We start from the raw sequence: 22,461 nt of genomic DNA on the forward strand, positions 1-22,461 counted from the left end.
CTGTGTCTCTAAGTTGCTTAGGATACTGAGTGGTCATTTCTAGGGCGGAACCACACGTCACAATCTCTTATCGTATCTTAACCACAGAGAGCATGGATCAAATGTGCGCGCTCTGTGATCTTAAACATTCATACTTCAATATCCATGCTAATATAATTGCATATTATAATGCGGTGATCATCTAGTGGTTAAGCTTGCCTGTGAATCGAGTACCCAGGTTCGAATCCTACTCGTTCCACTGAGAAGAACAGCCGAAAGAAACTCATTTGGTCCCTATCATGCCAGAAGGGCTTGACATTATTGTTTCTTACCTTTATACAGGGTTACTGGTATCTAACGCATAACCTTCCAAAGGCGCATGCGATGCATAGAGACTTTTTACTTTTAATATCTTTTGTTCTAGTAACCCTGTATATTAACACTATATAACATGATAAGAGTAAAAATAGTGCAAAAGCCTTTGGCAAACTGAAAAAAGGCGGCAACCTTTCGAGCTATAGGTGTTAATGATTTTTCAATGATTGATGTTCGTTGTTATAATGACTTAGTAATTGCTACACTTCTAATTTAATTTTAAATCTAATTCCAGTACTCCACCTTCGAATTATGAGTTAATTGATTATTTCGAGACCTACTCGCGTGTTGTTTCCGCCCTGGATTCACTCTACAGGATGACTTTTTATACATTGGCAATATTTTGTCTACATGCTCAGTCCATGATCTTGAATAACTTTTAGTATGGGAGTAATCGAAATCGCGAAAAAAAGATCGACTGTTGTCGAAAATGTATGGATCAGCTGATTTTTTTTTTGCGATTTCCAGGTTGCTTCCATAACGAAAAGTTGTTCAGTACCATCGACTGAGCTATGTAGATAAAATAATGATAATGTATAAGAAATCACATTGAATATATATCCTTCCGTGGCTTTGCACGCTGATTAGGCACTACGGTTTGCCACGATAGGTTAACGTCAGGCACATAGCTGGTCGTAAAGTCGCAGAGGATCCGGGATTCAGGACGTCATAGCCGAAAATAACACTGGGAATATCTACGCGGGGATTAGACAGATGATTTCAATATATGTATATTTTATGAAATATGTAATACAAAACATATTTTAACAGGTATATAAATGCATATTGCTTTGTGTGTGCACAGTCTTGAAAATCAAAAAGAATGTAGAAAAAAATAAACACATTGTTTGTTTTGCATCAACAAAGTAAACAGATGTACCAAAAGTGGAAAACGTCATATATTGTCACATTAAAAACAACAAAAAAAAAAACGTTTTGTACAAAGGTTAAGGGCGACCGAACACCGAGCATTAACATACAAATAGAAGGACATCCGTACGATTGACTTTATTTTGTCATTAATGAGATTGTTTGTTTAGTTTTTTTTCTTGCCTGACCTTATCCCTAAATAAGTTTAAGTTTTTTTTGCAGATAAATAAATAAATGTCTCTATTTTCCGGAAAAAATCTCTCTCGCTCATTTGAGTGCCTTCTCGTTGAGCGTCGGAGCCCAGGATCCACTTTCCTACTAGTTAGACCACTTTCTGATAAATTATCAAATTGCAATTTGATAGATAAAATAAACTGCTAGATAGGGACATCTGCTTGATATCATTAGCCAATTAGCCATATTTGACACGTGTAAACGCTTTTTAACGTTGTGGTGTTTACATAATATGTAAGTTATATTATAAGCTATCAGGGGTGAATTTCACGAGCGTTTCGAACCCCGCCGCGGGCTCTCATTAGTGTTTATTAAATTATACCATACGCAGTAATCAATTTAATTATCCTATTTTATAAATAAGTAAAGTACTGATACAATTTGACAACCTCGGTGGCGCAGTGGTAAAGTGCTTGCCTTTGAACCTGATTGGCCCGGGTCTTGGATGTTTATCTATATATGTATTTGTTATAAAATATGGTATCGTTGAGTTAGTATCCCATAACACAGGTCTCGAACTTACTTTGGGGCTAGCTCAATCTGTGTAATTTGTCCTAATATATTTATTATTATTATTAATGTTAATTTTATAAATGTTTAATTTTAATAAAATATTCTTTATTAAAAAAAAATGTCGGACACTAATGAAACGTCACACGCCGCGTTTAATCGCTTTTGAAATTCACCCTCAGATACTTTGTTAGCAAACGGAGAAACAAACCTTAAGTATTTAATTTCAAGATTTTAAATGACAAAGTTGCATATTATACAAGTATTTATAATTTTTTTACAATTCTTTTTTTTATGGTGAGAGTCATTTCTTGGTTTACGCTATTTCCACATTAATTCCATGTAATTTAATACTAATATCGCGATACAAGAGTTATTTACAGGCAAGTATTGACTGAAAGAACAAGTATGTTTAGTATTTAGTATCAATAAATATTAAATTATCCGCAATCGCATCATAGTACCTAATACCCAACGGAAAAGCAACAATATTTCAGTAATTTATTATCAATAAAACATTTTGACGTTAAGAAAACATTTTATAGTTGAAAAAAAGCGTAAATACACAATTTACGACGTGACAAACGCTAAGGTGTTAAATTTTCAAAACGGCTATAAACGTCAAACGCGCAAGTGTTTACCTTATTGAAGACTAGATGGCTCTTATTTAATTCACATAAATCTATACTAATATTAGAAATACGTAATTCTGTCTGTCTGTGCCGCTTTTACGGCTAAGCGCCGCCGAGCCGATTTTGATTTTTTTTTTTATATTTTTTTATTTATGTTACAATATTTTTATATGAAAAACAAAAGCACTACCAACAAAAACCTATATTAGGTTTTTACGTGGTAAGGCGAGTCACTACTCATTACAATTTTACACAGTTCATATATAGTTCTTAAGCATTAATTTTCTGAAGCGGTGGTGGTGTAATGATTAAGACGCCCGCCTGTGGTTCGAAAAGTCCCAGGTTCGAATCCTACTCGTGCCACACGAGTTTGTATACCAATTTGACTCATGTATAGTAGTTTTCATTGACCACCACTTGCTTCCGGTGAAGGAAAACATCGTGAGGAAACCTGCACACTGGTTGATTAACTTGTGTGTGAAATGGAGAAGGCAATGGCAAACCACTCCATTAATAATGCCAAGAAAGTTGTTGTGTGTGTTTCATTCCACGTAATAACCACGACCCTCAGCCATGAGGAATACGACTATGAAGAAGAAGCATTAATTTACATTTGGTACTGGTTTCTAAATTAATTATTTTCTCACAAATATTGTTAGAATTTATTTAGAAGATGACATTTGGTATGCATGTGGTTAAAAACCTCCGTACAAATATAGACCACTTTTTCTTCAAAAAATCAACCCCAAAATGACAACTTCATTGGCTAAAAATAATGGTCCTAGAAATCAACGTGGATGATGGTGTCAGAATTCTACGCTGACGAAGTCGCGAGTAGCTAAAAACATCTAGTAAATATATAAAGCGAGTCGGATTTTCATTAAAAACGCCGCTGTTCGAGAGATTTTTATTGACAGTTTTAATGTCAAGAGTGAAACCACACACAAGCCGAAGTTCGGATTCAATTTAAAAAATGGAATGACATAAAAATAAATAAGTTCGAAAAGACACTTATGTTTAGAGGCAATCGTAAAGATAGGGTTAACTGCGGCAGTATCACGGGACAAAACATACCATAAACTGACCGGTTATAGTGGTAGTGATGTACAGATATCGATTGTCGATATCGAGTCCGCGCTATCGCGTGCATTAAGGAGCCGATACCGTATGACAAACTTCATAATTTACATTAACGGAGATTTTTATTGCGAATTAATATCGGACATTATGATAATTCGGTGTCGTAAAAGTCGACAAGTATCTGCTAACTGGTTGTTGCTTTTCGTCAACATTCGTGTGTTTAATGGATGGTTTTTACACGAAATAAGGTTTGGCCGGTTGTATAACGTTCCTGAATATATATTGATAACTCATATTAATGATTTTCACTTTAAAATATACGTTAAGCTATTATCGCTACAATAAAAAGAAAATTTTTAATTTGGAAAATATTTTAGTTGGAACTTAATTTGAAGTATGATCTGCCAAAAATAACAATGCAGGTTCATTGTTTTATCGACATTTTTCTTAACATCACTAAACGCAGCTGTCAACTGCAATCACTATTGTCGAACGAACGCGAGCATTTAAGTCAAAAGGAGCGCTTCGTTGAAGAACTTTGTCGTTATAACGCTCATAAAAGTTTTTAGTACGATTCACCTTGGCGTAAAGTCCAGTTTTATTTAGACAAGGTTGTATTGCTATCGGCGGGAGGTCTCCGCGTTAATAAGGTGGTTTGTCGACATCAAAATAACACTTTATGGGCCCTGCACTAATCCTGTCGATAACTAGTGGAGGTGTTAAAGCATATGATAAAAATATAATTGGAATGCTAAATACAATTATAAAATGTGTGTACTTAAAATATCGTTAATAATAAAATATAATGAAATTAGGAATCGAAGTGTGGCTTAGCCACTACTAAGAATTTTCATGGTGTGTACTTACAGACACCATTACGAACCAAATAACGACTTCACCTTTATGGCGTGGTAATAGAAACTAGATTGCAATGCATTTCAGGGCATTTTATAGTCCGGAATGTCTACGTTTTACAACTTACACTTTAAGCGCGATTTTTGGATTAGATAAATAAATAATAAGTACGTCAAGAAGAATTACAAGTCTTAAATGTCACGAAAAATCTCTCTCCTATATGAGCGGTTTCTTCCTTAGCCATAGGGCTTTGGAGCCCAGGTTTTGCTGAATTTTAAAGATAATAACTGTGTCTCGCGTATTCTTCGTTAATTGGAGGAGGAATTTTGTAAAATAAGGTACTTATCAAAATTGTTTTAGGGTAAATCTCACATCAAATTTTGTCGAAATCAGTCCAACAATTTTCGCGAAAAGAGTAAAAAACATCCTAAAATTCTGACTGACGTACTGGTATATGCTTATCCTTACATATTATAAAACAAAGTCCTCTGCTGCATCTGTCTGTCTGTCTGTTCGCGATAAACTGAAAAATTACTTCGGATTTTACGGATTTTCATGCAGTTTTCGCCAATAGATAGTGTGGATCCTGATAAAGGTTTAGATGAATGATTCATTATGTATTTACCCGAGTGAAGCCGGGACGGGCTGCTAGTATTTTATAAAAATTAATGAAATAGAAAGAGATAGGTAAACATTAGTTTGTTATTACACTGGATATATTTTAAACCAAGCGACAGTGAGATTAAATTTTACGAATTACTAATGATCGGCAACAAAAAGGCATTCCTATACGTTTTCCGCATATAGTTATAGATAAAAAAAAACTTGCATTATACGTCTCGATTACTATTCGAGACAAAACATAATTAAACTGAAGGATTCTTATCAGTTATCGATTAGGGCGGAGACACATCGATTTCGATCATCACTATAATTAAATACCTATAATGTTTTTTTTTTGTTTCATGTAAGTAGGTGTTTTAAATTAATGCCCAATGGTCCCACAACTAGAGATGATGACGTCCGTGCAAAGTGGAGACAAAACAGTAGGAAACCGGACCTTAGGCTTCGACGCTCGACGGCTGAGGAAGTAACCAAGAAAACGCTCAGATGAGAGAGAGATATCTTTATATCTTAATCAAAACGCATACGCAATAGATAGATAACAAAAGATAAAATATTAAATCATAATTTGAATATTCAATCTGTTAACGTGGACTTTTGCAAACCATGGCTCATATCCGAAATGCCTCTTTCTGCACAATATACAGGATCTCAATGTGGCGATGTTTTTGTCATTATTATAATAATCCTAATAATGACAAGACGGTTGCTATCGGAACTATGTGATTTTGACTCTTATTCCGACGCACAAAGAAGAAAACATTGCTCCTTGAAATATAATATTTTTTAATTAAAAATACATTATGAATGAAATAAGTGCATTTATATACTTTAATATTCCTATGTGGAACACTGCACTTAGTGTGTTACAACCCTAAGACTTGTTTCTGAGATATGTGTATATCAAACTCACATTTAGGTCATAACCTTTTTGGCGCCAGAAATCTACCTAAATTGATAACAATATATGGAATAACTTGTCGGAATATCCTGATACGGATTTTTTATTTCATTCATAAATTGATTTTAGTTCTTTTTATTATTTGTTTTCGGTAATTTAATTAATAGGTATTTATTTGGTCTGGAATCAATTATAGATTGATAACAAATTATACTTGGTGACGATGTAAAAAGTATTATATATTTTTATTATATATGTATAGGTAAATAAAACTTTAAATGGGTTATGTCTGTACATAAGAATAATTATGGGGGTTCTTTATGGGACTAATAGATGCTATTTTTATATGTCTGTCTGTATGTTTGTTAGCGCATCACACGAAAACTTTCACAGTAATATAGCGATACGTTGCTCAAAACCCGGCATATAGACAATAATAAGTTATGAGTGGACGCATGAGATAAACGCGTGCGAGGCCGCGTGCTTAATCTAGTTTTACTATAATTGTATAGTCTGTCTATAAAGGGTATAGAACACTGACTTTTAATGAAAAATATATTTATAATGTCATAGATTGGTTGATAAAGACCCAGTGTTTCCAGCCCCCGCTTTTATTTATTTTTTTTACTGAATATACAGCATTTAGGTCATTTGTGAAAATTTGACGTAAGTATATTTTGTCACATTGTGACGAAATAGCACTTGGAATATTTTCCATTTTTAATATTAATAAAAAACGTTTGCTCTTCTAATTATATTAATTTGGACATGTGTATAGAAATTAGACTCAACATAATATGTACTGTTTCCTAATACTATTGTGGTGGTAATAAATAAATAATTTTAACTTTGACACTTAGCTAAAACAATGGTCCACGCATTTATGCAAGAGATTCATTCGTTTTGAAACGGCTCTTAAAATTCAATAGGTATACCTTTCGACACGTCTGCTTTGTACAGACAACGTCAAAATTTTAAGAATTTCACAATTATCCACTATGTACCGACGTTTATTTAAATATCTTAAATCATTGTAAAAAAAAAATAGGACAGGTAACATTTTATTTCTTACATAAGAAAATGGGTATAATCGAAAACCATGTTTACTTGCAAAATAAATAAGATTTTTGTATTAAACGGAATTTTAAAACATTTAATCTAACCTAGTCTTTTGTCTATTATCTATATGCAGAAAATGAGTTGAAAAAAATGCATGGATATAGTAAGTACTTCGTACAACGAGTACCTACTAATTCCATGAAAAAATGTGAAGATTAGGTCAGTAGCTCCATAAAAATATTGAAAGTACACAATACCTACCCCATGGGTTTCATTCTTTCATTCATGTCGTAAACATAGACAATAGATGGAGGTACAATGAGTCTTTATGCGCGTAATAAAAAACAATAAAATAAGATCTACAGAAAATGTTATTAACAAACTTTTATCAAATGGGAATATATTTTGTTGCATAAAATAAACGTTATTTTATTATCCATTTCTACAATTTTATTGATACTTTAAGTTATGTAAGGATATTATTTTAATATTTTTTTTCTCATTTCATCCTCTTTCTTGTTTCGCGTTTAAAAATAAATTTCTCGATTATTAAAAAAAAAAAAAAACACTTTCTCAATATCCATTCCATCAATGGTGGTTAGCCAAAATGGACAAAATTTGGAAAAAAAACTGAAGTATCACTTTTTACAAAATACACAAAACTGATTGAGTTACGACGTCAATATTTAAAAATATATAAATTGAAATCTGTTTATATTTACCACCGTTGTAAAAATAGAATACGGTGTTTTTTTTTTTTAATTCTTTAACCCAAAACTACGTCTGTCAGAGGTCAAGGCCTTTTGGGGTCTTGTCATGATGGTGCACCACTAGATCCATTATGTCATGAAACAGGTTAACTTAATCCGAGAAGTTATATTTAAACTGTTATTTTTCATTTCAATAACACCGAATGTGCACAAACATTAAGATTAAAACTAATAATTGATTTTATTAAAACAATTTTGCATCAAAAAAAAAAAGAAAGTTGTGACTGGACATTGTGTAATTTCGCCATAGAAAAATGTTGAGATTCGTCATTGCCATTTTTTTCGGTCAATATGAAATTGAATCAAATACAAAGTAGTTAAAAGAATCAGTTGGCATAAACAGTTAAATTATGTCATTATTCCCACTGCCTAATGAAGTTGGAAATCGTATGAAACTGTCACATTGTCGCAAATTGAGAGAATTAAAATAATTAGCGGGATGAAAGCGGCGGCGCAGTTTCCCAGAGTTTCATTCATCGCTATCTAGAGGCTATCTTTACGATAAAAATAATTATTTGGTGACATGAAACGTAATTACGAAGGCATGTCGTCGAACACACGGGTCTATGGTTGTTGTTGTTGTTAATAATTTATAAACTTCTAAATTAAATACATTATTTTAAAGTAAAGGTTTTTAAAAGTTTTAATTGTATTAATAATATCTTGAAAAAATAAAAACACACTTAATAATATATATATACTAACGGAAATTAGATAAATACAATATAAAAGTATTTCTAAAAATAAAGTCTTGATTTTTCATATACAGATGATAAATATTACCAAATGGCGGAAAAAAACATTAAGAAAAAAAGCCCATCATATATACACTTATACATTTAAGAATTACACTACCATAATAATATCGTTTGTATTTTCATGTACAATTATTATTTATTCTTATAAATTAATACATTTTGTACAAGAAAATATAGACGACAAATGATATCAATTAAACTTGACATTCCCGGAAAGAGCGCAGTGTCCAAATGTCATAAGTCAGAAAACGGTAATTTCTAACGCGGGATGATTTGCATAAAAGTGAGACCCCTTATCTTAACAACCAGGCTGTTTATGAAAACTTTGTCTTATTTCGTTCTGATTAGAACCGCAGTAAATTGAGATTTTTGAGGTTAGGGGGAGATTAATTGCTTTATTGTTTTTGTTGAGCTAATATTTCACCGGCTTGACAAGTTTATTATTTTGGATTGCTGTTTTATTAATTTTCATCTTGCTATTTCAAAATACTGTTATTTCTTTCATTTTTGAAAAAGTTTATTCACTTCAATTATTTTCCATATTTGTATTCAAGTAGATAATTGAATTTTATTTTTAATTCTTCTTCATGTAATAAGATGGTAACTTTGTAGTCTAATAAGAATCTGCAGTTAATATATTTATATTACCGCTAAAGTTTCTCTGCACTCTAAAAAGATAAACATCATTAGTAAGCATGTCCTAACTACGCTTCGTTTTTCCGTTCTGACACGCAAAAGTCTTTACGTCACATTTCCGTAACCTACTTCCTATTTCATCATAAACGACATCAAAATATTCCGCAAACGCAACACTTCAGCAATCGCAATATCACACAACACAAAAATAAACACATCACTTTCACCTACCCTCACAAGTGAACTGGCCATAGTGTTTCCCCGAGGACTTGTCTCCGCAGACCACACACTCCACATTCTGGCCTTTATCCGTCGCGGAGGACCCGCTTTGCGTCGACGCGGCCTGACTCGCGGGAGTCGACGGTAGGAGCTCGTCATCCCGCCAGCTACCGCGGAAGCCGAGTTCCAAAGGCGGGAGGTCAGGGCCTCTAGGAGGGCAAAGCCCTGGGCCTCCGACCCCGCCGTATACTAGCGCTCCGTGCGTGATGATGCCGGTTGCCGTCACAGGGCAAGAAACGCGCCGCGCGCTTGTGTGTCAAGGGTCGCGGTTCAGTCGCGACTGAGCCAGGTCGGGCCAGGGCGCGCCGCGCCGCCATTGGCCCGGTGGCCCGCAGGGGCAGGGAGCGAAGGCCCCGCCACCTCGACCGCGGCCCCCTCCCGCGGGGGAAAATCTTTCAGTGGCCAAGTACGGTTGGTAAGAAAATTCTGTTTGCTTTTCTAAGATTTGTTTAACTTAGCTGTTTCTTGGGCGTGTTATTGCGGATGACTGAGGTAGAGACAATTTCATCTTTGTTGTCATCATTCAGTTTCGATACTTACTGCAGATGATATATGGACTAGTGATTGTAATTTACAAATTATAAAGTACTTTAAATTGGTACCATGTTAAGATATATATATAATAGATAGATATATATATAAATATCGTATAATAGCTATATAGGTACAATAAATATCGCAAAAGAGAAAGCTTTATTGTTTATTGGTTGTCATTTTATACGAGTTTTATTTCCATTTATAGACATAATTGATGGATTTAATTAGAATTAAATGAAAAAAACTTATTTAAATTATCTTATAATGATAACGACAAAACACAAACACTTTGTAAACACGGAAGATTGTAAATTAAATAATTTTAATCATCTGTAAGTGTTTTAAAAGCATTGCAAATACTAGACTATGTATAAAAAAAATTAATAATTTCTCAAGACGTCGTCGCCTTGTCACGCCGACGCTACCTGAAAATCCTACTTTGTATCAACTTTCCCACTGCCTCCATATTTCTGCTCCGCTGATAGGCACTCTATATACTTAGCTATCTACGTCTCGGTGTAGTAAGTACATTTATTTGGAGCACTTACGGTATGAATATGAATAGACATGGATAAGGTATTCCACATGAATAAATTGACTTATTTCAGTTTTGTTGTCCATACCATTCTACTTTGAATTATTATAAATAAGGGAATGTTAAATCTCAATATAGATACGACAACATTTGTTACACAAAAATATAGCTATTTTGTTAAAAAACAATAGTAATAAACGTACGCCAATATGACTAAAATCGAATAACGGGAAATTCTAAATTCGAATGCAAATACAGAACGTATACGATTAGATCCAGATCGATCTAGATCGGTGGTAGGCGGCGCGCGCGCCGGGGCGTGGCTTTTGGTGGGGGGCTCCATCGCCGCATTTGTCAACGTGACGCGTTGCCAGCGTCACGCGTCATACGTTAGTTTTTACAATTCTGAATACATTTGGTATAACTAATTTGGAATATTCAATGTTAAATAGGAAATGAGGAATACTTCGCTGTATATAGGTATATTTAATTTGTTATGGAATTTATATAAATTATTATAACGTGAAGAAATAGCACCGTAATGAAATAACACTACTTAATTTTTTTATTGGTACAGAACTTATGATTCAACGCAACAAAACAAAAAAATGTATTCCTGATTTTATATAGAATATCATATCAAAAGTATCGATTCAAAAAGACATCGCCGTGTAGGTACTTACGTAATAACTAAGTTGATATTTGGTAAATAATATCATAGGTTATTGGGTCAACTAGCTGACTAGATAAACACTACATATTGCTATAATTCCTTTCTGTTTTTCCCGAAGGTTGTCTCTCTAGTGGAGATTTCTTTTAGCATAAAACCGACCTTTATTTTTCTAGTTCATTACTTTACGCACACAACAGAACAAAAACTAGGTACAAAGGACCCACTTATTTCAATTGTAACTTTCAATAGGTAAACATAAGACTTAATATTCTAATGTCCATTAAAATATCATGATTAAAGTCTTAAAAACAAATCAGAAAAATTTGACAGTCTCTTATTAGGATTTATGCTGCGATCCAATTGGGAGTAAGTGCCACAGTGTAAATTAAAACGAATGAGGAGTATCAATGTATGAATCAGCTCTCTTAAATTGATATAGTGGAGGCCAGCGGCGATATACATTCGACCTATAACGACCTCGGTGGTGCAGTGGTAAAGTTCTTGCCACTGAACCGAGAGGTCCCGGGTTCGAGCCCCGGTCGGGTCATGATGGAAAATGATCTTTTTCTGATTGGCCCGGGTCTTGAATGTTTACCTATATATGTATTTGTTGTAAAATATAGTGTCGTTGAGTTAGTATCCCATGACACAAGTCTCGAACTTACTTTGGGGCTAGCTCAATCTGTGTGATTTGTCCTAATATATTTATTTTATCTTATTTTAATTTGGTGGTAATGGTTAAGACGCCCGCCTGTGAACCGAAAGGTCCCAGATTCGAAGCCTACTCGTACCACATGAGTTTGTATACCAATCTGACTCATGTTATCACCTTGCTATATCTGTTTGGTCTCATACGGCTTTAATAAGTCTACCTTTTGTAACTTTTTTTGTAATTTTGTGCAATAAAGTTTTAAAAAATAGATTTTTTACGAAAATACAGATACAATGTGTGATACATTGTAAATTTATCCCTTACGGGGTAGACAAAAATAAAGAAGTTGTTGATAGAATTGAGTTCCTAATATAGGACATGTTACTAGCCCATAGCCTTTGAGATAAAAATGATTAGTTTTTATTGGACTTATTTGATTTTATTTAATGTATTTTGCATCCGCAAGAGGTAAAATGTATAAGGGACATATTATTTTGATGTAAACCTTTTGTAACTACATTTTATGCAAATAAATGAATTGACTGATTCATTAATTGATTGATTGATTTACTTTAACTCAGTAGAAGAAGCTGACATATTCTATCTCTTTCCTAAGCTCTTAGATCAGAAGAGAAAACATGTCGTGAAAATTAAAAAAAAAACACAGTATTCCTCTATATTTTTTATAACTTCAGATGAAACTATTGAAGTCGCTCGGTTTTGACAAGAAAATATTTTCTTTTCTAATGATGTAGAATTATAATAGATGTGATATAGACACGCAGAAAATAAATGTAACTTTGTCTATACTCGTTGTAATAAAGACCTAGTACACAGACAGTTGCCTTAAAAATATACATTTCCATCAAAATTTCTACGGACAAAGTTATATATTATTAATAAGGATAAAATACGGGCTGGGCGGGATTCGGGGCGGCGCGACCTTTGACCCGCCCTCGCATCCCCCGCACTTTCACCTCTAGGGGTGAGACGGGGGTAACTAGCCTTGCAACTGGCTATGTAGACGTTTCCTGAAGAATTCTAACTTAGACAATTGACTTAGTGAAGAATTTTGATGAAGTAACTAAAATTGTGTTTGGTATGTTTTAGAATTTAACGTTTGTTATTGTAATGTTTGATCACAAATTATTTTTTGTATCACAATTATTAAATCTACACGATATTTAATGATATTTTAGATAAAAGAAATAAAGAGTCGGAATCTCTATATTTCAAAAAGACGTGGGTATCCAAAAATGTAGATACGTTGGTGTCTCTACATTTCAGAGCACGCGCTTTGAAACATATGATAATTATTTCATTATTTTTGTTATATTTAAAGATATAACTGGCCATTTAATAAAATATATCTATTTCCAACAAAATGAAATAAGCATTCCAATTTCAAAAAGGGAACTGGAAATAGGCGGCGTTCTTTCATGATGTCACTAGCAAAAACGTTACCCTGAAATGGTCCAAAGACCTTATCTTAAACCTTAGATCGATCGCGACAACGGTGTCTGTGTGTCGAGCCCCCCTCCCCCACCCCTCACACCACCTACGGCCCAGACTGAGTAATTGGGTGCACCTACTCTCTGCTCTCGGGAACTTTTTTCTTTTCAGATAAATGGCCGCTTTTGATGAGCACTTTTTAATTTTTTTCCTTCCTCTGCGTTGCTATGTAGTGTTGTAATAAGTATTAAATGTGTCAAAGTTGAAAGTAATTCTTTTTAATTTTTCACGACATTTCTGAAGAAATCATTTTTTTCTACTTTCCTATTTAAGACTCCTTATAAATTGTAACTTCCTCTCTATTTTCTAAGCGTTTTATCTGGTTTCTTCATCAGTCATTCAGCGTTTGAGTCCAACATAAGTTTTCCTACTTCCCTCCGCACGATATTACCCTTAGTTTAAATCATTGATACGCAATCCTTTTTGACGACGTCAAGCCAGCAGTTTTTTGCTTGCCCCTTCTACCAGAACACACCGTGACCCAGCAATCCATAATATTTTCCACATCTATCTATAACAAACAGGTATTTACGAACATGAAACTATACGCTGATATATGTCACTCTCTGGACTCTTCAGAGACACCATTCACCATCTGAAAGAATGTATGTACTGTCCGCAAAGTTAGTACTTACTTAATATTGAATACATTTTTTGAAATTGGAATGCTTATTTCTTTTGACAGATTTTTTTGTTTTTTTGATTAATGGCCATTGAGTATAATGCTAATATAAATAATGACGAAAGTTTATTATGAGTACTGCGGGCAGAGATTACTGGTATTATCTATTTATTAATTTACATAAATACTAAATTAAGTGCATACTTGTATTTTACTAACAATCGACATATCTGAAATAAAAACATCTTTTTAAATTTCAATGCACTGGTACAGCATCTAAGGGCCTAACTATTCTCACACAACCATAGTTGATGTCATCAATTTCCTCAAATTATTTTAAAAGTTTAACACATTTTCTGCATTCTAAGAAAAAACTATTTAAAAAGTTCAATCAATAATGTATCGATCGACATCATTTTATAAAATAAATAAAAAAAATCTTCCAAATTATGTATACAACTCTGCTTATTATATTTTGTAAACTGTACACAACAAACATAATAAACATCCTAAAAACTTCAGTACCGAATAAATCAATCAATCTGCAATCAATGAGAGCATTAAAACCGCCGCTGTCAGTGCTAAATCACTCGTTTGACTTTTTGTCAGTCTGCTTGTCTGTACTCCTTTGTTTTCGAGTTCCAGCGCGTTAGGATAATTTAGGATCGTCTGAAAGTCTTATTAGCGCATTGGGAAGATGTCATTTCCGTTTTAGTATTCTTGCAGATAAATAACTTTACTAAATAGGCACTTTCTTTCTTATTAAATAGTATGTAAGTATTTCTTTCACTTACTATTTGTCAAATAAATATTCACCATTTTCTAAACAGAGACGTGAAAAAAATATTGAACGTGTTATTGCCAACACTGAAAAGTAAAGTACTAAAATGATCTAAAATAACTGTTACGATTGTCTGCCAACATTTAGTAGAAAAACTGGCATGGTCGCGATAGCTCAGTGGTTAAGGGCACTGTCCCGGTTAGACGGGGACGCGGGTTCAATTCCCGCTCGACTCCAGAATTTTTTCATCTCATTATTATTTTCAAAAATAAGTTAAAATGCATGTGAGACATGTATAACAAAGCCATTTAAATCTAGTAGCAAGTAGTTCACACTAATGAACTTAAACTGTTCACCAGTGTGCAGGTCTCCACACGATGTTTTCCTTCAGTTTACTTTGGGATGAGTTTACTAAACGGTTACTATTCGTCGGAGATTTACAGACTTAGAAGGAAAAACTAATTAACTAAATTAATGGAGGAAAATTGATAAAAGCTTATGATAAAATTAAGATACCACTTACAAAATTAGTTCAGTGCATGAGTTAATATAGACACACATACATTTATTTACCCATTTACATTACAGTGATAGGGACAGAGGCGGAGAGAGGTTATCATACTTTAGGTCACCTTTGATAATAATGTCATAACGTGGGTGAGCTATTAAACCTACGAATTTAAACTTTATTTCTTTGATAGAAGACTCAAAATGGTTTAGCGTTATATTGAGTTGGGGCGTTTTGTTATAATGTGTGCGTTTATGCTTTATCTCAATTACCTACTGGGTTTCAGATGTCCCAACTGTTGAAATGGTGAATATGAGGAAAACGTATCTCTGATAACTCTGGTTCTTCTTCTCTTCTTCATAGTCTTTATAGCATAGAATGAGAAGTTTTAAATGATCTCTCTTGGGCACACAGATATTTCTAATTAAAATTTAAAAAAGAAAAATTTTTTTTTTCAAATGTGAATGAGTGATTTTTGGGAAGATCCTTTAATGTTCGCTATACCTGACTTTTAAACTGACACTAAGTTTTTAGTTAAAAATTTGACACTTCATTGTGGCGATAGAAATAATTTGAATGGTGAATAATTCTGTACATAAATATCATTATGTTTGGCAGAAATTGCTTCAATTATAGGTCGTCAATAAAGGGTGTAAGTGACAATAAAAATATATATAAATTTACATCTACTATGTACCTTGTATCTATACGTATCACAATAGCTGCATACTTCTCGCAGCCTTTGAAGCGAGAATCGAATCAACTCAACATTCGATTTATCCTCGCATATGTTGCAGAGTGTCATCAAAACCCATAAAGGCACCGATACACGGAAAATCCTATGCAGAGGAAAGTATAATCCGGTTGTCAGAGGCGCACAACCGCTGGTCGTGGTTGGCTGATGCGATTTCATGGTCGGCCGCGCGCGTCGCCGCGTCCACGCCTAGCGAAAACTGAAAAATATTTATTTTTTTACCCCTGACCATTGTTGTAGCTTAGAAAAAAGGCATTGAAGTATATGCTGAAGTATATGTTGAAAAAGAAAAGGTCTTCCCACGAGAACTAACTAATATTACATATAAATGAGAAAGTAAGTTTGTTTGTTACCTCTTCACGCTTTATCTGCTCAACCAATCTTCTTGATATTTTGCATACATGTAGTTAGAAGTATGTAGAAAGACATGGCGACTTACTTTTCAACCTGGAAAAATAATTATTACTGTGGGAAATTCACGCGGGCGAAACCGCGGGCAAAACTTAGTTTTATTACAACAATCAGTATGATGATTTTATCATTTGTAGATCATAACATTATGGCAATTATTGAATATAATATCAAAAAGTTATGTTTACCCCATAGAATTGGCGGATTATTTTCTTTTTATAAATACATAACTAATACCAAATGCATAATGTTTTATTACCCCCAAACGATCAAAATTTTATCATTACACAAACACACCTTCAATATAAAATTAATAAACCCTTACAACTTTACAATCAGATGAACTTAATCCTGGTTTCATTACTTTAACAAAACCCTCACAACAATCGGTGTAATAAAACGAAGTTCACAGTAGCGGCGCCACCGTCGCTTTGTGCCGAGGCGACCAATTGTGCGGAACCCCTGGCTGAGCACTTAATTGACTACGGAGCCAGTGCTTTTTGGAAATACGCCCGCATTATCACGACAACTCCATTTAACACCACATCCATTGCCGCCAATATAGAAACTTTGAGAATCACATTGCAAACAAAAGCAGCTATTGATGGTGTTTAATACGAAATGACAAGAGTTGTAGTTAGGAAAGGCAAGCCGATGATATCGGATTAAAGTGCATTGGAAATCAGATTTGTTGGGAAGTGATGGGATTGCGTGGGAGCAGTTAATGCCACTTAATCTAAGCGATTAGACAGCGTTGTTCGGTGGTGCGCGCGGCTTGCGGCCCGTAGATTGGCAACCACTGATTTTGAATATCTTATTGAAGGGCGTTCGTTTGGAAGGCGAGTGAAAAGGCACGCTCCATTTTATTCGAGTGATATTAAATTATTCAGAAATATTTTTATTATAAACTGTACCTATATGTTACCTAATAGCTCGACGACGGTAGAGCCTACGTAAAGTATAATCAATTTATATTTTTTAAATGATGGATAAAATGGATTGAAATGATATTGCGATTGCAAGTGATAATCTCCGAATGTAAATAAAGAATAATAAATAAAATATAAATATATTAGGACAAATCACACAGATTGAGTTAGCCCCAAAGTAAGTTCGAGACTTGTGTTATGGGATACTAACTCAACGATACTATATTTTATAACAAATACATACAGTATATATAAACATCCAAGACCCGGGCCAATCAGAAAAAGATCATTTTCTATCATGACCCGACCGGGGATCGAACCCGGGACCTCTAGCTTTAGTGGCAAGAACTTTACCACTGCTCCACCGTGGTCGTCAATAAAATATATATAAATATTATACGTAAACCATAATTTGAAGCAGAATTATATCGTTGACTATGCTTCGAGTCATGAGGGTTGTGTGTCCGATTGTCCAAGTATTAATATTACAATATTGGGAACTGGAATAATCTGGATTACACCGGTCCAGGTCAGTGATTGCTCCGACAGATTTCCCGGGGGGAATACGGTTAATCACTGTATTCTCTGAATATATCTCAACATAGATATGTCGTGGCTATATAAAATGTATATACAGGATTTCTTTTTGATTACTGTGAACTTTTGTCTACATGATCTGTCAATAAGGTCCCAGTGATCGAAAAGCCATCTATACAGGATGTTTTTCAATATATATGTATATATGACTACTTGTTACTTGTCTATTTCTTTAATGTGAGCGTGTTAATATAAACTTTAAATTTTCGGCCGTAGACACTAAGTCAGACAAGACACTTTTTTTTAATTACAAAAATCACTGCTATTTTTTTTAACACATAAAAGCATGATACATCAACGTAATCCTTTTCTTTAATATTTTTTATTTTATTTTTAACCCTCATCCCGGCACGTGGTAGGGTAAAGTGTGCCATGGTTACACAGATTGCCCACGTTAACCCTTGAGATGCTGCCATTGTCACAAATGATGCGCTAAGTGTGCGGCGACTTATAAAAAAAGAGAAAAAAAACCACGGGGTGTTGTAATTAAATTAACGTCACCCTAAGGATTATGTAATTAAGTTTTATTTTCAAACTTTTTTAATGTGCTTAAAATAAGTAATGTTATAGATATATATTTTTTAATTTCAGCCCAATGGATACAGTGCAACATAGTCTCATACAGCTTTGCATCGGTTCCAATTAGTTATAATTAGGTATTTATATATTTAAACATAAATTTAAAATATCACTTTCTTTTGAAATATTTAGATCGACAACGTGTTTTAAGTAAGTTTGTATTTACGTTAGATTATTTGAATATTTTAACAGAATACCTACTAGCTATTGCGGCACGATTTTGTAGTGCTAGGTTTTTGTAGCCTACCTATATCCGACTTCCAGTATTGGTATGAATACTGGAAGTGTTATATAATCTGTGGTTTTGACAAAATGCGAATGTTATCAGCTGCTACAAAAACAAAATCCACAGAATCGTGAATTTAATTCATCTAGCACATCTCAAATCTAAATTCAAAAATTAAAATTCATAGCAACGCGTTGTTTTCAAAATCAAACCGGCCCTTGTTTGATAAAAAGTTGCGACAATAAAGCCAATCAGCCTACTTCCAACATCTTTAGAATGGTATTAATTTTCAATGAGATTATTTACAAAATTCTCCATCGCCCCGCACGTCTGCGAGGCTCGAGCTGTCAATATTGTCACAAAATATCAAGAAAAAAAGATTAAAAAACTTACGAGAAAAAAAACATGAATGTGGCCTAATTTTCGCTCTCAATACGCACTTTATGTGTAAGCATCGGGGCGTAATACAAATTAATTCACATGTCCGTAAACCATGTTTTGTATTAAAAAAAAAAACTAGCAAAGACCGTTAGCTTTTACGATGTTTTTTTTTCTTTTTATTTATGGTGTAAAAATTGGGTTACTTAACGGGAGCATATCGGAGCTATTGTGTGCAATCTTGAGGGACATTTTGGCGCATTTTTTGTTTACAATAGGGGTACTTTTTTAATTTTTAGACGAAGATGTTTTACAAAGACGATATGTAGGCACGAGTGTTTAAGTATGAAGTTATAAATAGATAGTCAGATAATCGAGAATTATTAATGATGAAGTCATACTCTAGAATACCATATTTTATCTGTTTACGAGTTATTATTTAGTATGGTTGTTATCGCAGTATTTATGTCTGATGTCGTTCTTGTATATCAGAGCTGTGTTTAAATGGTTTAATGCTACTGATATAACTGTTATAACGAAGACATTTCCATAGACTAGCGTTTTGAATGTGTCTCGAGTAATATAATACTTTACAAGCTCATATTCAAGTTGAGATCATGTTAAATCTTTGGCGAAAATCAACGCTCGCAAAATAATGTCAAATATTTGTTTTTCTTATTTCTAATAAAGGTGATGCTTATGTTTTGGAAGCTGTTTAATTACAAAATCTTGAGAACTCAACATAGTCTCCTTGCGTGTCCCGCGTAACCTAATTTACCAGTACGTGAAGATTGTCACGTCTTCAATCTACGGCCTCAATCACCTAAAAAACTGTGCTTGTGACAATATCGATACTACCTTTTGCTTGCAGATTCACACGCGTCAATTTCCTCTTCACCCCTTTCATATAATTATCCTGATCTTTAATTGATCTTTGATTTATCCGGAATTGACCTAGTAAAATGTTAATATATATAATGTTTTTTTAGTTTTTGGAATTTCTGTAATGCTACATCGGATAGTATATGTCAGAAATTACGGTTAAGTTTTACATAAGAATATAATCTAACAAATGACTTAAACACAACGGCCATGATAAATATAGTTTGAAGAAATAAAAACCTGTATAAATCAAGGGCTACGAGTCGTTACTCCAAGTACATAGATCAAAAACTGCCCAGACCACATAGAGCCCGCTCCTCATTCATTTCTTTGTCAACAACAAAACATAGACACGCTTTTTTCAAAACTAGTACCAACCGTTCCAAGGGACTGCGGGTCACAGGTCACCATCGTCTTTTTGGCCAAAGAAAAAGTCGTTACAACTAAAAAAATATTCATAAAAAAGGGGCCTCGACTAATATTGTGAATATTGATGAAGAAAGGAATCTGGTTTTTGAAATCACCTACTTCCAATCGGGTTGTGTGGTCCCACGTTCCCACGTGTTCCTTCTGGGAACTTGCCGCTAAAAACACGATTTGAATTTGTCAATGAAAATCTAAAAGATCTAAATTCAAGCAAATTTCGGCCTTAAAATATATCAATTACTTGGAAAACTTTGACAAAATTATTTCAATTAATTCAAGCTGAATGTATAGTTTTTAAATTTTTACTTTGTTCTACCAAAAACTAAGTAAACTATTGCGCATAAATAATAAATAATTTCATATGTTCAACGTATCAACCGATGTTTTTCATTAGTGTCATAAGTCATATTTACAAATGAATAAAAATACAAAGTCATTGATTATCTCCACTAACATCTGAAGCACCAATAAAAAGCAGCAGTTACACATAAAGATGTAAGGGTTACGATCTTTTCATCTCACAAAAGACACGTGATTTACAGAATCCTTGCGCACGATTGTACCCTTTAGCCCCGTAAAGGGATGAAAAGGGATTGTTGGAGATAAAGGAAAGGAGGTGGGTCTTATTGATCCCGGCACGCGTTTTCGGGTTAACATCTAGGGATGCTGCGCGTAAGCACGCGACAATCTAGTTTTCAGATAAATGAGGCCCCTACGACTTTTAACGGGTTAAAATGTGATTTTAAACAGGTTTTGGAATGCTGTACAGGTTTTTTTGAATATTTTTTTTATAGATTAAGTTAAACGGATGCAGCACGCGTCGATATTTCATTAATCATACTTTTATTATAATATTTTTATATATTAGAAACAGAAATAATTATGTATGAAGACTAACTGAATGTTAATACGTTGTGTGTGTGTGTGTGTGTGTGTGTGTGTGTAATGTGTCGAGATTGTTAATACGTTGTCTTAACCTTAAAAATGCATAATTGTGAAACTTAACTGTAAAATCCTACGATGTACCTACTACTTACATGGTGTCAAAATCTTTTTGTAACTTATCCATAACGCCCAAAATACAAAGCGACAGTTTCCCGTTCCAAGTAAACTTGCTGTCAATGAATTACAATTTCTTGAAGAATGCGCGTGTTGGTGTCTTAGCATTGCAACAGAACATACATGTATTGTGTGCAAATGATTTGACTACCTACATTAATTACTTACACAATCCAGTGTGGACTCCGTTTTACGCCGCTGTAAAATATTTCTGTTGTATTTGGTTAGTTAAATGTTACACAAAGTAGTATTTTGTTATTAGATGTTTTATTATTAATGTGAATGCGATTTACTACAAAAGCAAATATGAGGTCTAGGGTGTGTTATACGCAAACTAAAAAAACTCTAAAATTATTTTTTTATTGTTTTATTTTTTTTAAGCTCTAAAAAATGTAACTGCGGAATCGTTGGTGTTTCTTTTTTTTTTGTTTTTTTTTTGTTGTATTTTGTCATAGTTGTTATTAGTTTTTTTTTTTTCAAAATATCGATTATCTCCGATTGCAATTGACTAGTTGCCAACTATTATGACATTTTGTAGATGTTTCCCATTTCATAATAAATCCCTCCCGTGGTTCATTAGAAGTTGTCAGTGACGTTAATGGCTCACAGATTTTGGCAAGTGGTCACGTAGTCGTGTGGTGTCGATGGAGTGTTATGAATTTTATTTTTTATTTTTTTATTGAAAGACTTTGAAATTAATAAAAAATGTTGATATGATTTCTTACTTTCATACTTTTTGATGAATTTTGCTTTTTTTCAATTACTTAATCAACATCTACTGTCGCGAGTAAATCGCAATCGAATTAATACATTTTGAAAAGATTATGGAAACTGAATT

General features: G+C 33.7%; 1 protein-coding gene across 1 annotated transcript in view; it reads right to left on the minus strand.

Annotated features, from left to right (window-relative positions):
- The window catches only part of svp (seven up), an 80,783-nt gene extending 70,917 nt beyond the window's left edge, over positions 1 to 9,866 (minus strand). The window contains exon 1 of the mRNA XM_053755465.2: positions 9,515 to 9,866. The gene's annotated coding sequence lies outside the window, so the exon portion shown is untranslated. The remainder of the gene's footprint in view (positions 1 to 9,514) is intronic.
- Positions 9,867 to 22,461: the final 12,595 nt, after the last annotated feature.

This window comes from Plodia interpunctella, chromosome 15 (genome assembly GCF_027563975.2).
Source record: "Plodia interpunctella isolate USDA-ARS_2022_Savannah chromosome 15, ilPloInte3.2, whole genome shotgun sequence".
Lineage (NCBI taxonomy): Eukaryota > Metazoa > Arthropoda > Insecta > Lepidoptera > Pyralidae > Plodia > Plodia interpunctella.